Here is a 20,791-nt window from a genome sequence, read left to right as displayed (position 1 = left end):
AAAAAATTTGATAAGAAGCAATAGACATTAGCCCCCAAGTGCCAAGAATAATACTTGTTATGTGCTTGGGACTTTGAATACGCATTGTCATCTCATAAATTGCTTGTCTCTTGCAGGCTGATCTAGGCAAGAAGGAATCCCAAATCGCCGACCTCCAAGAAAATATTAAATCGCAACAAGCAGAGACCTCCAAGGCCAAGGATGAACTGACTAGTGCCTTAGCAGCAATGGAAAAACTAAAGGAAAGCTTCAAAAACGAGCGGGCAGGTTGGGATGCAGAAAAGACAACTCTGTTAAAGAGGGCTGAGGACGCTGAAGCAGCCCTTAATCCGGTGACAAAGGAGCTGACTGGCTTGAAACAGCAAATAAATGCCATGACTGCTGCTGTTTTTGGTAAATAGCTTCTTCATAATCTTTAAACATGTATTATCCAATAAACTGCCGGTTTACAGACGTTTTTGATGATGCAGGATCTCGCATTGCTCATCTTGGCTCGGATATGCGGAAAAAGTTGAAGGCTGCCTATACACTTATAGAGCAATTATATACCGGCGCACAACGGGTCATCTGCACAGCTTCCCATAACAAGCCGCCCCCAACTTTGATCAAGGAAACATTGGAAAGGCTGTCAATGATGCCTGCCCGGTTTGAAGAGCTAAAGAGATTAGCTGCAAGGGCAGGTGCTCTTACCGCACTAACTCGGGCCAAAGCATGGATACCTGGTCTTGATCCGACTGATTTGGCGAACGGCTACCCAAGCATAAAGGAGGACGGATCAGATTTTAATACTGATGACCTCAGAGCCCTTACGAGGGATATGCGCCCACTTGCTAGTAAATTGGCTGAGGAGACCGATCTTTCATACTATCAGTCAGTTTACGATGCCAACAATAAGAGAGTTAAAGCGGCAACGTATGATGCGCCAAGCCTTACTCCTCCAATCCGTAAGCATACTTATGCCCTTGATGTTGACCCCTCCCCACTTATAAGTGATGAAGCTGTATTCAAAGCCTTAACTGGGATCGATTGGACAACCATTGACTTCCAGCCACTGGGTAGAGAAGAAGAAGATGAACCGGCGCTAGATGATCCACAACCTTCAAATCCACCAGGCCAAGATTCATAAACCGGAGGCTGGCTAAACATCTGCTCTCTGCAAGACTTGTTAAAACAATTATTCTTTTGGGCATCACACGCCTTGTAATAGGCTAGCTTAAACTCTTGATCTGCTATGCCATCACGCATATTTGCCTTGCATGACACTGTTGATCCGCCATGTTAAGACATGCCACTTATGCTTATAATATTAGCAATGTGAATCTATTCCTGCATACAACAGATTAATAAGATGTCCTGACGGTTTACCGCTGGACGGGTTATAATGCCTAATACAAATTCATGGGAATCATAGTTTATAACCCAGGGTGGACTGAATGCTATCCATATATAATTTAAAATATATCATACCTGTGATACTTGATCACACTGTTGGTTTACCAAGCCAGTGTAGTAAGGGTGATAACCCAAAATTTGAGCACTGGTAATTATCATAGATTGCTAGTTTATGAACAAAACCAGGCCGGGTTAATAAACTCCGGATATTATCGTATCTCATGCTGGCGACTTATAGTCAAAAAGCCAGGACGGGTTAATAAACACCGGTGAATTATAATCATAAAGTATTATAAGCCTCATCAAATAAACCTCAAAAGATCTGTCGAATAAAAACAAACGAAAAAATGAGGCTTTTCATGGGCTGCCAGGCCGAAAATCGAGTGCTTTCACGGGCCGCACAGCCACTGAGTTAAACCTATATACAAACCTTATAAGATGGACCTCACATAACCAATCGTCATTTTAACTTTGACAAGTTCAGGGTCTGCATAAGATTGACTTGTCAAACGTTCAGCGCGTCATTCCAGGATTACCTGGGCGGAGTGGCTTACTTAAAAAGGCAGGATAACCCGGGGTTTTAGGTGAATACACCTGGCTTCCAAGCCTGGCTTTTAAGCCTATTACAAGGGTTATAAAAACTCTTTGTTCTTTAGAACAAAGAGCCCCCAAGCAATATTTTGAGATGTGCTCAAGGGGTACCTATGTTTGAGTCGTGTTTTTTGCAACAGACTCTCTTTGGTCCCTTTAACCTGGGTAGCAAGCCCCAAAGTTTTTTTCTGTGCGGCCTATAAGCCAGATCAAAGGGTAATCAAAACTTTGCTGTATAAAGCAGAAGCCCCCAAGTAACCAAAGACTTATTAAGGAAAAAACGACAGAGGCCCTGCTTTAGCAGGGATGCCGGTTTATTATATTGATCATAATATATACATTGTCAAAAATATGTACATCAAAAGAGCCATAGGCTCAAGTGTAGTAAGGCCGAAGATGAGCAATATTCCACGGCCGGTGGGTCTCCTCCTCCGATTTATGTGAGTCTTTGTGCTCTCGAACATCGATAAGGTAGTATGACTCGTTGTGCAAATTCTTGCTGACCACAAAGGGTCCTTCCCAAGGTGGGGATAACTTGTGCATATCAGTCTGATCCTAGATAAACCGGAGCACCAGATCGCCTTCTTGGAAAGTTCTGGTTTTAACCCGGCGGCTGTGGTAACGGCGCAGATCTTGCTGATAAATCGTCGAACGAGCCGCCGCTATGTCACGCTCTCATCTAACAGGTCAAGTGCTTCCTGACGTGCTTTTTCATTGTCAGCTTCAACATAAGCTGCCACACGAGGTGAGTCGTGATGGATGTCACTAGGGAGAACCGCCTCTGCTCCGTAAACCATGAAGAAAGGCGTGTAACCCGTAGATCTGTTGGGGGTGGTATTAATGCTCCATAACACGGAAGGTAACTCCTCAACCCAACAACCCGGCGTCCTCTATAAGGGAACCATAAGCCGGGGCTTGATGCCTCTCAGGATCTCTTGATTGGCTCTCTCAGCTTGACCATTAGATTGGGGGTGAGCCACTGACGACACATGAAGCCGGATATGCTCACGTTGACAAAATTCTTTCATAGCACCCTTGGAGAGATTAGTACCATTGTCCGTTATAATGCTGCGTGGAAAGCCAAAACAGAAGATCACCTTCTTCATGAATTGAACCGTCGTTGCTGCATCACACTTACTGACCGGCTCTGCCTCCACCCACTTAGTGAACTTATCAACCGCCACCAAGAGGTGGGTCTTCTTATCCTTGGACCTCTTAAAAGGTCCAACCATATCAAGCCCCCAAACTGCAAACGGCCAAGTAATTGGAATCATCCTCAATTCTTGAGCCAGTACATGGGCTCATCGTGAAAATTTCTGACATCCGTCACATTTACTGACCAGATCCTCAGCATCAGCATGAGCCGTTAGCCAATAAAATCCATGACGAAAAGATTTGGCCACAAGAGACTTAGAGCCAGCATGGTGGCCACAATCTCCTTCATGAATCTCGCGCAGAATCTCACAGCCTTCTTCAGGTGAAACACAACGTTGAAACGCTCCTGTGACACTGCGATGATGTAGCTCCCCGTTGACAATAGCCATTGACTTGGACCGCCGGGTTATCTGCCTGGACAACGTTTCATCCTCAGGTAACTCGCCCTGGGTCATATAAGCCAAATATGGAACCGTCCAATCAGGGATTACATGAAGAGCTACCACCAACTGAGCTTCTGGGTCAGGAATAGCCAAATCCTCCTCTGTGGGTAACTTGACCGACGGGTTATGCAAAACGTCAAGAAAGACATTAGGCGGCACCGGTTTATGTTGAGAACCCAACCGTCTTAAGGCATCAGCCGCTTCATTCTTTCGCCGATCGACATGCTCAACCTGATAACCCTTGAAGTGACCAACAATAATATCCACTTCTCGTCGATAAGCCGCCATGAGTGGATCCTTGGAATCCCAAGTGCCAGAAACGTGTTGAGCCACCAAATCTGAGTCACCAAAGCACCTTACCCGGCTTAAGTTCATCTCCCTAGCCATCCGAAGACCGTGAAGCAAGGCCTCATATTCAGCTGCATTGTTAGTGCAAGGGAACATCAAATGGAGAACATAACAGAATTTATCACCTCGAGGGGAAGCGAGCACAACTCCAGCCCCCGAGCCCTCCAATTGTCTGGACCCATCAAAGTGAATAGTCCAATATGTGTTATCTGGCTTTTCCTCGGGCATCTGCAACTCTGTCCAGTCATTGATGAAATCCACCAGTGCCTGAGACTTGATGGTCGTGCGAGGCACATATTTCAAACCATGAGGACCAAGCTCAATGGCCCACTTGGCTATCCGGCCTGTGGCTTCTCTGTTCTGAATAATATCCCCTAAAGGAGCAGAACTAACCACAGTGATGGGATGACCCAAAAAATATTGCTTAAGCTTCCGACTGACCATGAACACCCCATATACAAGTTTCTGCCAGTGTGGATATCTCTGTTTGGACTCAATAAGCACCTCGTTGATGTAGTAAACCGGCCTTTGAACCGGATATTCCTTGCCTGCCTCCTTTCGTTCCACCACAATAGCCACGCTGACAGCCCGGGCATTGTCAGCCACGTACAACAACAATGGCTCATTATCAACAGGAGCAGCCAGAACAGGTGGCTCAGCCAGCTGCTTCTTCAAGTCCTCGAATGCTACATTAGCGGCATCACTCCAAACAAAATTATCTGTCTTTTCATCATCTGATATAGAGGGATAGCCTTCTCTCCCAACAGGCTTAACGCCGCAATACGACCCCCAGACGTTGCACATCATTGACACACGCCGGTTTAGCCAGAGAAGTAATGGCTTTGATCTTTTCCGGATTAGCTTCAATTCCCCTGTTAGACACCAGAAAGCCCAAGAGCTTGCCTGCCGGTACACCAAAAACACACTTGGCCGGGTTAAGCATCATCTTATAAACCCGGAGATTATCAAAGGTTTCCTTCAAATCGTCTATCAATGTTTCCTTCTTTCTGGATTTCACCACAATATCATCAACATAAGCATGAACATTGCGCCCAATCTGATTATGAAGACAATTCTGCACACATCGCTGGTAAGTCGTCTCGGCACTCTTGAGCCCAAAAGGCATAGATACATAGCAGAAGGCTCCAAAGGGAGTTATGAAAGTTGTCTTCTCCTGGTCCTTAACTGCCATCTTGATCTGATGATAACCAGAATAAGCATCCAAAAACTCAAATGCTCACAACCCGCCGTAGCATCAATAATCTGATCAATACGAGGGAGAGCAAAAGGATCAACCGGACAAGCCTTGTTTAAATCTGTGTAGTCCACACACATACGCCAAGTGCCATTCTTCTTAAGTACCAGCACCGGGTTAGCCAACCACTCAGGATGAAAAACCTCAACAATAAAACCAGCCGCCAAGAGCCGTGCTACCTCTTCACCAATGGCCTTACGCCTCTGTTCGTTAAAGCGACGAAGAAACTGCTTGACCGGTTTAAACTTGGGATCAATATTAAGAGTGTGCTCAGTGAGTTCCCTCGGTACACCTGGCATGTCAGAAGGTTTCCATGCAAAGATGTCCCGGTTCTCACGGATGAACTCGATGAACGCGCTTTCCTATTTTGGATCTAGATTAGCACTGATGTTGAACTGCTTGGATGAATCGCCAAGAACGAAATCAACCATCTTGGTATCATCTGCCGACTTAAACTTCAGGATCGGATCATTCTCTGTAGTTGGTTTTTTCAAAGATGTCATATCCGCCGGATCAACATTGTCCTTATAAAATTTTAACTCCTCCATTGCACAACCGACTCAGCATAAGCCGCATCACCTTCTTCGCATTCCAAAGCTATCTTTCGGCTCCCATGCACTGTGATGGTCCCCTTGTAACCCGGCATCTTGAGCTGTAGATAAACATAACAAGGCCTGGCCATGAACTTAGCATAAGCCGGCCGTCCAAACAGAGCATGATAAGGGCTCTTGATTTTCACCACTTCAAAGGTCAGCGTCTCCGACCTAGAGTCATGATCATCTCCAAAAGCGACTTCTAGAGCTATCTTACCAACTGGGCACGCCGATTTACCAGGTACCACACCATAGGAAACAGTGTTCGACGGTTTAAGATTTTTATCTATCAACCCCATGCGATGGAAAGTTTCATAATAAAGGATATTGATGCTGCTCCCTCCGTCCATGAGTACCTTGGTGAACTTATATCATCCGACCTGAGGTGCAACCACCAATACTAGGTGACCCGGATTATCAACCCGGGGCGGGTGATCTTCCCAACTCCACACAATGGGATGCTCAGACCAGCGCAAGTAACGGGGAACTGCCGGTTCAACAGCGTTCACCGCCCTCTTATGAAGCTTCTGATCCTATTTACATAAACTTGTGGTGAAAACATGGTATTGCCCACTATTCAACTACTTTGGGTTGCTTTGATAACCAGACTGTTGCTGTTGTTGACTCCCTGATTACTCTGCTGATTGTAACCACCCTGGTTGCCGTGATTACCTTGATTTCCTTGGAATCCAGAGTTAGAACTGCCGCCACCGTAACCTGGTCCGTGAGATCCGGATCCTGAACTGCCACCTGGCCCATGACTGTCTTGAAAAGGATTGGAATTCTTGTACTCCTTCATAATGTAACAATCCTTCCAAAGGTGCCCGGACGGTCTTTCTCGTGTACCATGTCTTGGGCAAGGCTGATTTAGCATCTGTTCAAGATTGAAGCCGGATCCTCCGGTCCGTGGGGGCGATTTACCCTTACGTCGCTGACCATTATTCTGCGCATTGGTGTTAGCCACGAAGTCAAAACTATTATCAGCTTTGCGCTTACCGTTGCCTCCCTGTTCGCCGGGTTATGCTGCTGCCCCTTGGTGTTGCTGCTCTTCTTTCCCTTTCCCGGCTTTTCGTCATCAGACTCGGGGTCCTTGGTACCATCAGAGTCAGCATACTTAACCAGAGCCGCCATGAGTGTCCCCATGTCATTGCAGTGGCGTTTGAGCCGTCCCAATTTCTGCTTCAGGGGCGTGAAACGACAATTGCTTTCCAACATTAAAACTGATGAATCGGCATTGATACGATCCGACGAGTGCAGGATTGTTGAGACCTGGCGCACCCAATGAGTCGTCGATTCACCTTCTTCTTGGACACAGGCGACTAAATCCATATCTGACATGGGCTGCTTGCATGTGTCTTTAAAATTCTGGATAAACCGGGCCTTTAACTCGGCCAATGACACGATGGAGTTGGCAGGGAGCCCCTTCAACAAAGTGCGGGCCGTCCCCTCCAACATCAGGGGGAAATATTTAGCACACGCAGCATTGCTAACATCCAGCAATTCCATGGCCATCTCATAACTCTCGATCCATGCCTCAGGAGGTAAATCGGCTGTATAGTTAGGCACCTTGCGAGGACCTTTGAAATCCTTGGGCAGACACTCATTACGTAGAGCCGGCACTAAACATGGCACGCCCAAATTACTAAAGGTTACACCGGGCTCCACCGAAGTTGTCGGACGAACCGGAGTAGGTTGACGGGCCGCATACTGTGCCGCTAGTTCGGCCTCTCGACGTGCTCTACCCTGATCCACTACATTCTGAGCATCAGCACCACCGCCCGCCGGGTTATGTCCACAGGGTGGGTTATGGTTCCGTCCACTGCTTGACACAGCCGGTTCATTGATATGTCTGCTGTAACTCCGGCTCGTGCGAGGGGTGGAATGAATCCTGTCACGACTGTAAGAATAAGCATGTTGCTGAACCAAAGCTGTCTGAAGGAGCTCTCTAGCCCTCCGTGTTTCAACCGCCGTCGGAGACTCACCTTCAACCGGGAGAGCTGCCAACCGTGATGCCGCAGCGATCGTGTTATCCAAAGGGTTAGAGTAATGACCCGGTGGCGTCGGCACATGCTGCGGTGGGTTATTGTTCTGATAAGGCGGGTCCGTTGTGCGTGGCTGAACCGGCGTACCCGTCCCAAGTGCTTTGACCAGGTTTACCACTGCCGTGTTACTGGTTCCTGCTCCTGGCATGTTAAAGAGATTTCTTGCCTTGTAAACCGGGGGCAGACGACTCTGATGCCTCCTCCTCATGACATCGTTTGAAGCGTTCTGATCTCGCAGGAGCCGGTAAGACTTCGACTGAATCTGCTGTGCCTGAGCATCCAAAGCAGCCCGCTCCTCGGCCATCCTCGTGTTTTCTGCGTTCAGTTCCTCCTTGGCATGTGCTATCTCATCACGCAATTTTGCAACCGCCGCATTATGCTGATCCTCATCCGCCGGATTAGCCACTGTTGTTAACAACGCTGTCAGCTTATCCAACAAGTCAGTTAAGACATGAGCCGGCGGGCGCACAGGGCCTCCTTGAAGGAAATATGCCCTAGAGGCAATAATAAAGTTATTATTTATTTCCTTATATCATGATAAATGTTTATTATTCATGCTAGAATTGTATTAACCGGAAACATGATACATGTGTGAATACATAGACAAACAGAGTGTCACTAGTATGCCTCTACTTGACTAGCTCGTTGATCAAAGATGGTTATGTTTCCTAGCCATAGACATGACTTGTCATTTGATTAACGGGATCACATCATTACGAGAATGATGTGATTGACTTGACCCATTCCGTTAGCTTAGCACTCGATCGTTTTAGTATGTTGCTATTGCTTTCTTCATGACTTCTACATGTTCCTATGACTATGAGATTATGCAACTCCCGTTTACCGGAGGAACACTTTGTGTGCTACCAAACATCACAACGTAACTGGGTGATTATAAAGGTGCTCTACAGGTGTTTCCGAAGGTACTTGTTGGGTTCGCGTATTTCGAGATTAGGATTTGTCACTCCGATTGTTGGAGAGGCATCTCTGGGCCCTCTCGGTAATGCACATCACTTAAGCCTTGCAAGCATTGCAACTAATGAGTTTGTTGCGAGATGATGTATTACAGAACGAGTAAAGAGACTTGCCGGTAACGAGATTGAACTAGGTATTAAGATACCGACGATCGAATCTCGGGCAAGTAACATACCGATGACAAAGGGAACAACGTATGTTGTTATGCGGTCTGACCGATAAAGATCTTCATAGAATATGTGGGAGCCAATATGAGCATCCAGGTTCCGCTATTGGTTATTGACCGGAGACGTGTCTCGGTCATGTCTACATAGTTGTCGAACCCGTAGGGTCCGCACGCTTAACGTTACGATGACAGTTATATTATGAGTTTATATGTTTTGATGTACCGAAGGTTGTTCGGAGTCCCGTATGTGATCACGGACATGACGAGGAGTCTCGAAATGGTCGAGACATAAAGATTGATATATTGGACGACTATATTCGGACACCAGAAATGTTCCGGGTGATTTCGGAGAAAACCGGAGTGCCGGAGGGTTACCGGAAACCCCCCCCCCCCCCAGAGAAGTAATGGGCCTTATGGGCCTTAGTGGAGAGAGAGAGGTGCAGCCAGGAGGGGCCGTGCGCCCCCTCCCCCTCTGGTCCGAATTGGACTAGGAGAGGAGGGGCGGCGCCCCCCTTTCCTTCTCCCTCTCCCCCTTCCTTTCCCCCTCCTAGTAGGAGTAGGAAAGAGGGGAGTCCTACTCCTACTAGGAGGAGGACTCCTCCTCCTGGCGCGCGCCAACAAGGGCCGGCCGGCCTCCCCCTTGCTCCTTTATATACGGGGGCAGGGGGGCACCCCATAGAGACAACAATTAATCTATTGATCTCTTAGCCGTGTGCGGTGCCCCCCTCCACCATATTACACCTCGATAATATCGTAGCGGTGCTTAGGCGAAGCCCTGTGTCGGTAGAACATCATCATCGTCACCACGTCGTCGTGCTGATGAAACTCTCCCTCAACACACGGCTGGATCGGAGTTCGAGGGACGTCATCGAGCTGAACGTGTGCTGAACTCGGAGGTGCCGTACGTTCGGTACTTGATCGGTCGGATCGTGAAGACGTACGACTACATCAACCACGTTGTGTTAACGCTTCCGCTTTCGGTCTACGAGGGTACGTGGACAACACTCTCCCCTCTCGTTGCTATGCATCACCATGATCTTGCGTGTTCGTAGGAAATTTTTTGAAATTACTACGTTCCCCAACAGTGGCATCCGAGCCAGGTTTTATGCGTTGATGTTATGCACGAGTAGAACATAAGTGAGTTGTGGGCGATATAAGTCATACTGCTTACCAGCATGTCATACTTTGGTTCGGCGGTATTGTGAGATGAAGCGTCCCGGACCGACATTACGCGTACGCTTACGCGAGACTGGTTTCACCGTTGCGAGCACTCGTTGCTTAAAGGTGACCGGCGGGTGTCTGTCTCTCTCACTTTAGTTGAACCGAGTGTGGCTACGCCCGGTCCTTGCGAAGGTTAAAACAGCACCAACTTGACAAACTATCGTTGTGGTTTTGATGCGTAGGTAAGAACGGTTCTTGCTAAGCCCGTAGCAGCCACGTAAAACTTGCAACAAAAAAGTAGAGGACGTCTAACTTGTTTTTGCAGGGCATGTTGTGATGTGATATGGTCAAGACATGATGCTAAATTTTATTGTATGAGATGATCATGTTTTGTAACCGAGTTATCGGCAACTGGCAGGAGCCATATGGTTGTCGCTTTATTGTATGCAATGCAATCGCCCTGTAATGCTTTACTTTATCACTAAGCGGTAGCGATAGTCGTAGAAGCATAAGATTGGCGAGACGACAACGATGCTACGATGGAGATCAAGGTGTCGCGCCGGTGACGATGGTGATCATGACGGTGCTTCGGAGATGGAGATCACAAGCACAAGATGATGATGGCCATATCATATCACTTATATTGATTGCATGTGATGTTTATCTTTTATGCATCTTATCTTGCTTTGATTGACGGTAGCATTATAAGATGATCCCTCACTAAATTATCAAAGTATAAGTGTTCTCCCTGAGTATGCACCGTTGCGAAAGTTCTTCATGCTGAGACACCACGTGATGATCGGGTGTGATAGGCTCTACGTTCAAATACAACGGGTGCAAAACAGTTGCACACGCGGAATACTCAGGTTAAACTTGACGAGCCTAGCATATAACAGATATGGCCTCGGAACACGGAGACCGAAAGGTCGAGCGTGAATCATATAGTAGATATGATCAACATAGTGATGTTCACCGTTGAAACTACTCCATCTCACGTGATGATCGGACATGGTTTAGTTGATATGGATCACGTGATCACTTAGAGGATTAGAGGGATGTCTATCTAAGTGGGAGTTCTTAAGTAATATGATTAATTGAACTTGAATTTATCATGAACTTAGTACCTGATAGTATTTTGCTTGTCTATGTTAATTGTAGATAGATGGCCCGTGCTGTTGTTCCGTTGAATTTTAATGCGTTCCTTGAGAAAGCAAAGTTGAAAGATGATGGTAGCAATTACACGGACTGGGTCCGTAACTTGAGGATTATCCTTATTGCTGCACAGAAGAATTACGTCCTGGAAGCACCGCTGGGTGCCAGGCCTGCTGCAGGAGCAACACCAGATGTTATGAACGTCTGGCAGAGCAAAGCTGATGACTACTCGATAGTTCAGTGTGCCATGCTTTACGGCTTAGAACCAGGTCTACAACGACGTTTTGAACGTCATGGAGCATATGAGATGTTCCACGAGTTGAAGTTAATATTTCAAGCAAATGCCCGGATTGAGAGATATGAAGTCTCCAATAAGTTCTATAGCTGCAAGATGGAAGAGAATAGTTCTGTCAGTGAGCATATACTCAAAATGTCTGGGTATAACAATCACTTGATTCAACTGGGAGTTAATCTTCCAGATGATAGCGTCATTGACAGAATTCTTCAATCACTGCCACCAAGCTACAAGAGCTTCATGATGAACTATAATATGCAAGGGATGAATAAGACGATTCCCGAGCTCTTCGCAATGCTAAAGGCTGCGGAGGTAGAAATCAAAAAGGAGCATCAAGTGTTGATGGTCAATAAGACCACTAGTTTCAAGAAAAAGGGTAAAGGGAATAAGAAGGGGAACTTCAAGAAGAACAGCAAACAAGTTGCTGCTCAGGAGAAGAAACCCAAGTCTGGACCTAAGCCTGAGACTGAGTGCTTCTACTGCAAGCAGACTGGTCACTGGAAGCGGAACTGCCCCAAGTATTTGGCGGATAAGAAGGATGGCAAGGTGAACAAAGGTATATGTGATATACATGTTATTGATGTGTACCTTACTAATGCTCGCAGTAGCACCTGGGTATTTGATACTGGTTCTGTTGCTAATATTTGCAACTCGAAACAGGGGCTACGGATTAAGCGAAGATTGGCTAAGGACGAGGTGACGATGCGCGTGGGAAATGGTTCCAAAGTCGATGTGATCGCGGTCGGCACGCTACCTCTACATCTACCTTCGGGATTAGTTTTAGACCTAAATAATTGTTATTTGGTGCCAGCGTTAAGCATGAACATTATATCTGGATCTTGCTTGATGCGAGACGGTTATTCATTTAAATCAAAGAATAATGGTTGTTCTATTTATATGAGTAATATCTTTTATGGTCATGCACTCTTGAAGTGTGGTCTATTTTTGTTGAATCTCGATAGTAGTGATACACATATTCATAATATTGAAGCCAAAAGAAGCAGAGTTGATAATGATAGTGCAACTAATTTGTGGCACTTCCGTTTAGGTCATATCGGTGTAAAGCGCATGAAGAAACTCCATACTGATGGACTTTTGGAACCACTTGATTATGAATCACTTGGTACTTGGGAACCGTGCCTCATGGGCAAGATGACTAAAACACCGTTCTCCGGAACTATGGAGAGAGCAACAGATTTGTTGGAAATCATACATACAGATGTATGTGGTCCGATGAATATTGAGGCTCGTGGTGGATATCGTTATTTTCTCACCTTCACAGATGATTTGAGCAGATATGGGTATATCTACTTAATGAAACATAAGTCTGAAACATTTGAAAAGTTCAAAGAATTTCAGAGTGAAGTTGAAAATCATCGTAACAAGAAAATTTCTACGATCAGATCGTGGAGGAGAATATTTGAGTTACGAGTTTGGTCTACATTTGAAACAATGCGGAATAGTTTCGCAACTCACGCCACCCGGAACACCACAACGTAATGGTGTGTCCGAACGTCGTAATCATACATTACTAGATATGGTGCGATCTATGATGTCTCTTACTGATTTACCGCTATCGTTTTGGGGTTATGCTTTAGAGACGGCTGCATTCACGTTAAATAGGGCACCATCAAAATCCGTTGAGATGACGCCTTATGAACTGTGGTTTGGCAAGAAACCGAAGTTGTCGTTTCTTAAAGTTTGGGGCTGCGATGCTTATGTGAAAAAACTTCAACCTGATAAGCTCGAACCCAAATCGGAGAAATGTGTCTTCATAGGATACCCAAAGGAGACTATTGGGTACACCTTCTATCACAGATCTGAAGGCAAAACTTTTGTTGCTAAATTCGGAAATTTTTTGGAGAAGGAGTTTCTCTCGAAAGAAGTGAGTGGGAGGAAAGTAGAACTTGATGAGGTAACTGTACCTGCTCCCTTATTGGAAAGTAGTGCATCACAGAAACCAGTTTCTGCGACACCTACGCCAATTAGTGAGGAAGTTAATGATGATGATCATGAAACTTCAGATCAAGTTATTACTGAACCTCGTAGATCAACCAGAGTAAGATCCGCACCAGAGTGGTACGGCAATCCTGTTCTGGAGGTTATGTTACTAGACCATGACGAACCTACGAACTATGAAGAAGCGATGGTGAGGCCAGATTCCGCAAAATGGCTTGAGGCCATGAAATCTGAGATGGGATCCATGTATGAGAACAAAGTATGGACTTTGGTTGACTTGCCCAATGATCGGCAAGCCATTGAAAATAAATGGATCTTCAAGAAGAAGACTGACGCTGACGGTAATGTTACTGTCTATAAAGCTCGACTTGTTGCGAAAGGTTTTCGACAAGTTCAAGGAATTGACTACGATGAGACCTTCTAACCCGTAGCGATGCTTAAGTCTGTCCGAATCATGTTAGCAATTGCCGCATTTTATGATTATGAAATTTGGCAAATGGATGTCAAAACTGCATTCCTGAATGGATTTCTGGAAGAAGAGTTGTATATGATGCAACCGGAAGGTTTTGTCGATCCAAAGGAAGCTAACAAAGTGTGCAAGCTCCAGCGATCCATTTATGGACTGGTGCAAGCCTCTCGGAGTTGGAATAAACGCTTTGATAGTGTGATCAAAGCATTTGGTTTTATACAGACTTTTGGAGAAGCCTGTATTTACAAGAAAGTGAGTGGGAGCTCTGTAGCATTTCAGATATTATATGTGGATGACATATTGCTGATTGGAAATGATATAGAATTTCTGGATAGCATAAAGGGATACTTGAATAAGAGTTTTTCAATGAAAGACCTCGGTGAAGCTGCGTATATATTGGGCATCAAGATTTATAGAGATAGATCAAGACGCTTAATTGGACTTTCACAAAGCACATACCTTGACAAAGTTTTGAAAAAGTTCAAAATGGATCAAGCAAAGAAAGGGTTCTTACCTGTGTTACAAGGTGTGAAATTGAGTAAGACTCAATGCCCGACCACTTCAGAAGATAGAGAGAAGATGAAAGATGTTCCCTATGCTTCAGCCATAGGCTCTATCATGTATACAATGCTGTGTACCAGACCTGATGTATGCCTTGCTATAAGTCTAGCAGGAAGGTACCAAAGTAATCCAGGAGTGGATCACTGGACAGCGGTCAAGAACATCCTGAAATACCTGAAAAGGACTAAGGATATGTTTCTCGTTTATGGAGGTGACAAAGAGCTCATCGTAAATGGTTACGTCGACGCAAGCTTTGACACTGATCCGGACGATTCTAAATCGCAAACCGGATACGTGTTTACATTGAACGGTGGAGCTGTCAGTTGGTCCAGTTCTAAACAAAGCGTCGTGGCGGGATCTACATGTGAAGCGGAGTACATAGCTGCTTCAGAAGCAGCAAATAAAGGAGTCTGGATGAAGGAGTTCATATCCGATCTAGGTGTCATACCTAGTGCATCGGGTCCAATGAAAATCTTTTGTGACAATACTGGTGCAATTGCCTTGGCACAGCAATCCAGATTTCACAAGAGAACCAAGCACATCAAGAGACGCTTCAACTCCATCCGGGATTTAGTCCAGGTGGGAGACATAGAAATTTGCAAGATACGTACGGATCTGAATATTGCAGACCCGTTGACTAAGCCTCTTCCACGAGCAAAACATGATCAGCACCAAGGCTCCATGGGTGTAAGAATCATTACTGTGTAATCTAGATTATTGACTCTAGTGCAAGTGGGAGACTAAAGGAAATATGCCCTAGAGGCAATAATAAAGTTATTATTTATTTCCTTATATCATGATAAATGTTTATTATTCATGCTAGAATTGTATTAACCGGAAACATGATACATGTGTGAATACATAGACAAACAGAGTGTCACTAGTATGCCTCTACTTGACTAGCTCGTTGATCAAATATGGTTATGTTTCCTAGCCATGGACAAAGAGTTGTCATTTGATTAACGGGATCACATCATTAGGAGAATGATGTGATTGACTTGACCCATTCCGTTAGCTTAGCACTTGATCGATTAGTATGTTGCTATTGCTTTCTTCATGACTTATACATGTTCCTATGACTACGAGATTATGCAACTCCTGTTTACCGGAGGAACACTTTGTGTGCAACCAAACGTCACAACGTAACTGGGTGATTATAAAGGTGCTCTACAGGTGTCTCCGAAGGTACTTGTTGGGTTGGCGTATTTCGAGATTAGGATTTGTCAGTCCGATTGTCGGAGAGGTATCTCTGGGCCCTCTCGGTAATGCACATCACTTAAGCCTTGCAAGCATTGCAACTAATGATTTTGTCGCGAGATGATGTATTACAGAACGAGTAAAGAGACTTGCCGGTAACGAGATTGAACTAGGTATTAAGATACCGACGATCGAATCTCGGGCAAGTAACATACCGATGACAAAGGGAACAACGTATGTTGTTATGCGGTCTGACCGATAAAGATCTTCGTAGAATATGTGGGAGCCAATATGAGCATCAGGTTCCACTATTGGTTATTGACCGGAGACGTGTCTCGGTCATGTCTACATAGTTGTCGAACCCGTAGGGTCCGCACGCTTAACGTTACGATGACAGTTATATTATGAGTTTATATGTTTTGATGTACTGAAGGTTGTTCGGAGTCCCGGACGTGATCACGGACATGACGAGGAGTCTCGAAATGGTCGAGACATAAAGATTGATATATTGGACGACTATATTCGGACACCGGAAATGTTCCAGGTGATTTCGGAGAAAACCGGAGTGCCGGAGGGTTACCGGAACCCCCCGGGAGAAGTAATGGGCCTTATGGGCCTTAGTGGAGAGAGAGAGGGGCAGCCAGGAGGGGTCGCACGCCCCCTCCCCCTCTGGTCCGAATTGGACTAGGAGAGGGGGGGCGGCGCCCCCCTTTCCTTCTCCCTCTCCCCCTTCCTTTCCCCCTAATAGTAGGAGTAGGAAAGAGGGGAGTCCTACTCCTACTAGGAGGAGGACTCCTCCTCCTGGCGCGCGCCAACAAGGGCCGGCCGGCCTCCCCCTTGCTCCTTTATATACGGGGGCAGGGGGCACCCCATAGAGACAACAATTGATCTATTGATCTCTTAGCCGTGTGCGGTGCCCCCCTCCACCATATTACACCTCGATAATATCGTAGCGGTGCTTAGGCGAAGCCCTGCGTCGGTAGAACATTATCATTGTCACCACGCCGTCGTGCTGACGAAACTCTCCCTCAACACTCGGCTGGATCGGAGTTCGAGGGACGTCATCGAGCTGAACGTGTGCTGAACTCGGAGGTGCCGTACGTTCGGTACTTGATCGGTCCGATCGTGAAGACGTACGACTACATCAACCGCGTTGTGTTAACGCTTCCGCTTTCGGTCTACGAGGGTACGTGGACAACACTCTCCCCTCTCGTTGCTATGCATCACCATGATCTTGCATGTTTGTAGGAAATTTTTTGAAATTACTACGTTCCCCAACACTCCTACCCCGGCGACCGTCGCCGCCGCTGACCCAGAAATCAACTCTGCTGCAGTCGATGAGTTTTACACGGGCTGCGTACTAGCCATGAAGATTGCAACCTGGTTCGGCAGCTCGCAGGGGTTCGAAGTACTATCACCATCGGAACAGCCCCCAAGCCGGCCGTCTTGCAGTTGATACAATGACTCGGTCTCACCGGTGGACGACTCATCATGAGAGTAAACGACCGTCTCACCACCAGATGCCGATTTACCCTCAGATTCCGCTCCATGGATGAACCCCACGAAGGCACGATTCATGGCAGGCTGAACTCGGGCGGTTGCATGCTGAGCCGTCTCGATGATGTCGGTGCAGATGTCCGGCTCAAGGCCCGATTCGCCTATCTTGCCGATGAAAACGTGAATTCCGCCGAAGGGGACCCGGTACCCGTACTCAATTGAGCCGGCCTCGGGGCCCCAGCCTACGTCGTTGATGTAGAGCTTGCCGCGACGACTCTTGGTCATCCGGCCCACGGCGTATCCCTTGATCCCTTCGAAGTTGCCCTCTAAGAACTTGAAACCATCGTGCGATAGCCCCACGGTGGGCGCCAACTGTCGTGGAATTGTCACGGTAGATGTCCTAGTGTAAGTACTTAGTCGTGGAGCCATCGCAACGAGATTAGCTTAAAGGTGTTAACCAAGACAAAGGGCACGAGGAGTTATACTGGTTCGGCCCCTTGCGGTGAAGGTAAAAGCCTAATCCAGTTTGAGGTGATATTGCTAGGGTTTCGATGACCTACGCTTAACCTGGCTCTCAATCTGTTGTCTCTTGTCCCTAAACCGCCGCCGGGTCGTCCCTTTATATACACAGGTTGATGCCCCGCGGTTCACAGATTCCCGGCCGGCTCATAAACGTGTCCGGCTCGGTATCTACACTTTCCTATCTTACAATACAAGTGATACACCTATGGCGGTTTACATCTATAGGCCCTAACCCGCCTCTGGGCTCTGGGCCTTCTTACTAAGTCTCCTTCGTAAGTCGCCATCTTCTTTGTCTTCATGGGCTTCAATACTGGTAACTCGTCATGAGTATAATCCGGCCCCTCCTGGGTGGTTTATACTCAATAGTTATATCCCCAACAATCCCCCTAAAATTAACAACATTGTAAAAGGATTTCACTGTGGACAGCCCCTTTGTCTCGTATTTCCAAACAAGAGTATCGGGTCTGTCTATCAGAACTATAGGTTTAATCTCCTCAAAAAGGCTATTCCAGTCAATCATCATGTTTGGGGAGAAACATCTCCTGAAATTAATCTTGAGGTTAGTCCCATCCCAAACCTCCTCAATGGTAGCATGCTGGTCCACCGCAATGGAGTACAGCCCCCAGTACTTAGTAGCAAGATTAGTCTCTCCACACCAGCAATTTTCCCAAAATCTAATACTCTTGCCCACCTTCCAAGCATACCCAAATTTAGTGGCCTTAATGGCCCAGAGTATTCCTTTCCAGAAGGGTGAGGCTCCCACACTGGAGCAGGCAAAAATATTAGGATTATGCATATTATATTTGGCGGAGTATCCTGTGAAAATCACTAATCAGTGAAAATCTGGAAACTTCTCACCCGGGGTGTTGGATCATTGACGGATGGGACAGATGAAAGGTGGGTTTGCTAATCAGCCACTTAAGTGTATTTTTCACATAACCCCTTGTCTTACTCACTCGGCAGGAAATCTTTTGACGCCACAACCCATGAACGATTCATCTTCGATCTCTGTTGTGACGATGGCTCCGCCGACGGCTGTAAGCCCTCACCCGCCGCTGGACGTGATGGAGAACGCCCGCACTGCTCCTTCCTATCCCATGGCCCCGCCTCCTCCTACACCTACACCGGCCCTTGTCAACGCCCTCGCTGTTCCATCCTCTCTCATGTCCCGCCTCGTCTTAGCCCTTCACCGGCCACTGTACTGGACACCCTAGCATTATCTTTTGAGCTTTTGAGAGGTTGAGCATTTTTGTATCCTCGAAAACAAAGAGAGCTTGAGCGTTATCTGTTGAGAGATTCTGTGAATATTTGAAGCTCCACAATATTTTCAATTAAGAAAATGTAGTTGTTTGTCAGAATTTGTAGCTGTTCATGCACTGTAGCTGTCACTTTTAACAGAGGAGAAGAACTCCAGATTGTACGATTTGGTGTACGAGAAGAAGTCATGCCTTGCATGATTTCAAATTTCTGATTGGCCATATTTTGCTTGGATGACCAAATTCAGTATCATTGGATATTGTACAACTGTTGAGAGCTTCAGGATTGCATATTTTGCCAACTTGAAGATGTAGCCTGGGAATACATGTATCATGTCTCTGTTTTTCGGTTTTACTCCATACATCATGTCAGTTTTGTCAATGCAAAGTTATAAAATAGTTCAGCAAACCTGCACTGTAACCATCACTTTTAACATATATACATGCTGCATAAGCTTCTTCCAACAAAAGCTTCAGCGATACATCCACTTTATGTCAAAAAAAAGATGCATAGTACAATTTAGATAAAACCACTAAGAATGTTTCTTCAGATCAAAGCTACTTCCTGCCCCGAGGATCACCACAGAAGTGCATGAACAGGACACCTTGCACTGAATTCTGTGTAAACTTTCATCCAACAAACTCCAATGGAGCTCAACAATACATAGCAGTTCAGAAGCTTATATTCAGGAATTTTTGTCTTGTACAAATTCCCATATTATCGCAATGGAGGACCACCCGTCTAAGTTCAGTCATAACACCTCACAACATCAAAATTGCATTCAGAAATTTTGTCTTTACATGATAAGCTCACACACAAAGGATAAATCATGTAGAAGGAGGGATTGCAGAATCATGCTTTGAAGGAGCAACAGCCCATTCCGCGGCCGGCGTCCCCGGTGCGCCCGTCGTCGTCCACGGAGTCCTGTTGGCTGGGCCGAATGTCGTGGGCATCCTTGCCTTGCCCATGGGCAGCGTGATTTGTGGAATCACTCCGCGCCGAGGGGAGCTTCGACAATGTGGATGCCTTCATCAGCGCCGTTGGGGGCCCCGCCCGCTGTCGCCGCCCTCAAGCTTCGCCGATGTGGGTTGTGTCGGTGGCAGCGCCATGGCGGACGCCTCCGCCTTCGATCGTCGCGGTTGGGGACGGCAGCAGCGCCATGAGGGGGTGGTCGTCGCGGTGGGGAACGACCATGGATAAGGCGAGATCGAAGTCATGAACTGCGGCGTGAAAGGGTTTCCTGCCCCGTGAGTAAAACAAGGGGTTAAGTGAAAAGTGCCCTTAAGTGGCTGGTTAGCAAACCCACCTTTTATTTGTGCCATCCGTCAATGATCCAACGCCCGGGGTGAGAAGTTTCCAGATTTTCACTGATTAGTGATTTTCACAGGATACTCCGCCATTATATTTATGGTCCACTATTTTCTTCCAAATCTTACCCTCATCCAAGATATATCTCTTGCCCCAGGAAGCAAGTAGGCACAGATTAAAATTTGCCAAATTAGTTATCCCCAGGCCACCAAACTTCTTCTTGGTAGCTAGAGACCCACAACTGGCAAGGTGGTATTTAAAATGTCCCTCATAATCATCCCAGAAGCAGTGAGCCAGTTGGGAATTAATCAGGGCTATAGCTCACTTAGGGAATTTAATTATCCCCATCAAATATGAAGGGATACTAGCTAGGCAAGATTGCACTAGAATTAATCTCTTGCCAATAGATAGGAGTCTCCCTCTCCAGCCTGCCCCTCTTTTATTAATTTTGTC

Source organism: Aegilops tauschii, chromosome 3, assembly GCF_002575655.3.
Source record: "Aegilops tauschii subsp. strangulata cultivar AL8/78 chromosome 3, Aet v6.0, whole genome shotgun sequence".
Classification (NCBI taxonomy): Eukaryota; Viridiplantae; Streptophyta; class Magnoliopsida; order Poales; family Poaceae; genus Aegilops; species Aegilops tauschii.
This window is presented reverse-complemented; position numbering follows the sequence as displayed.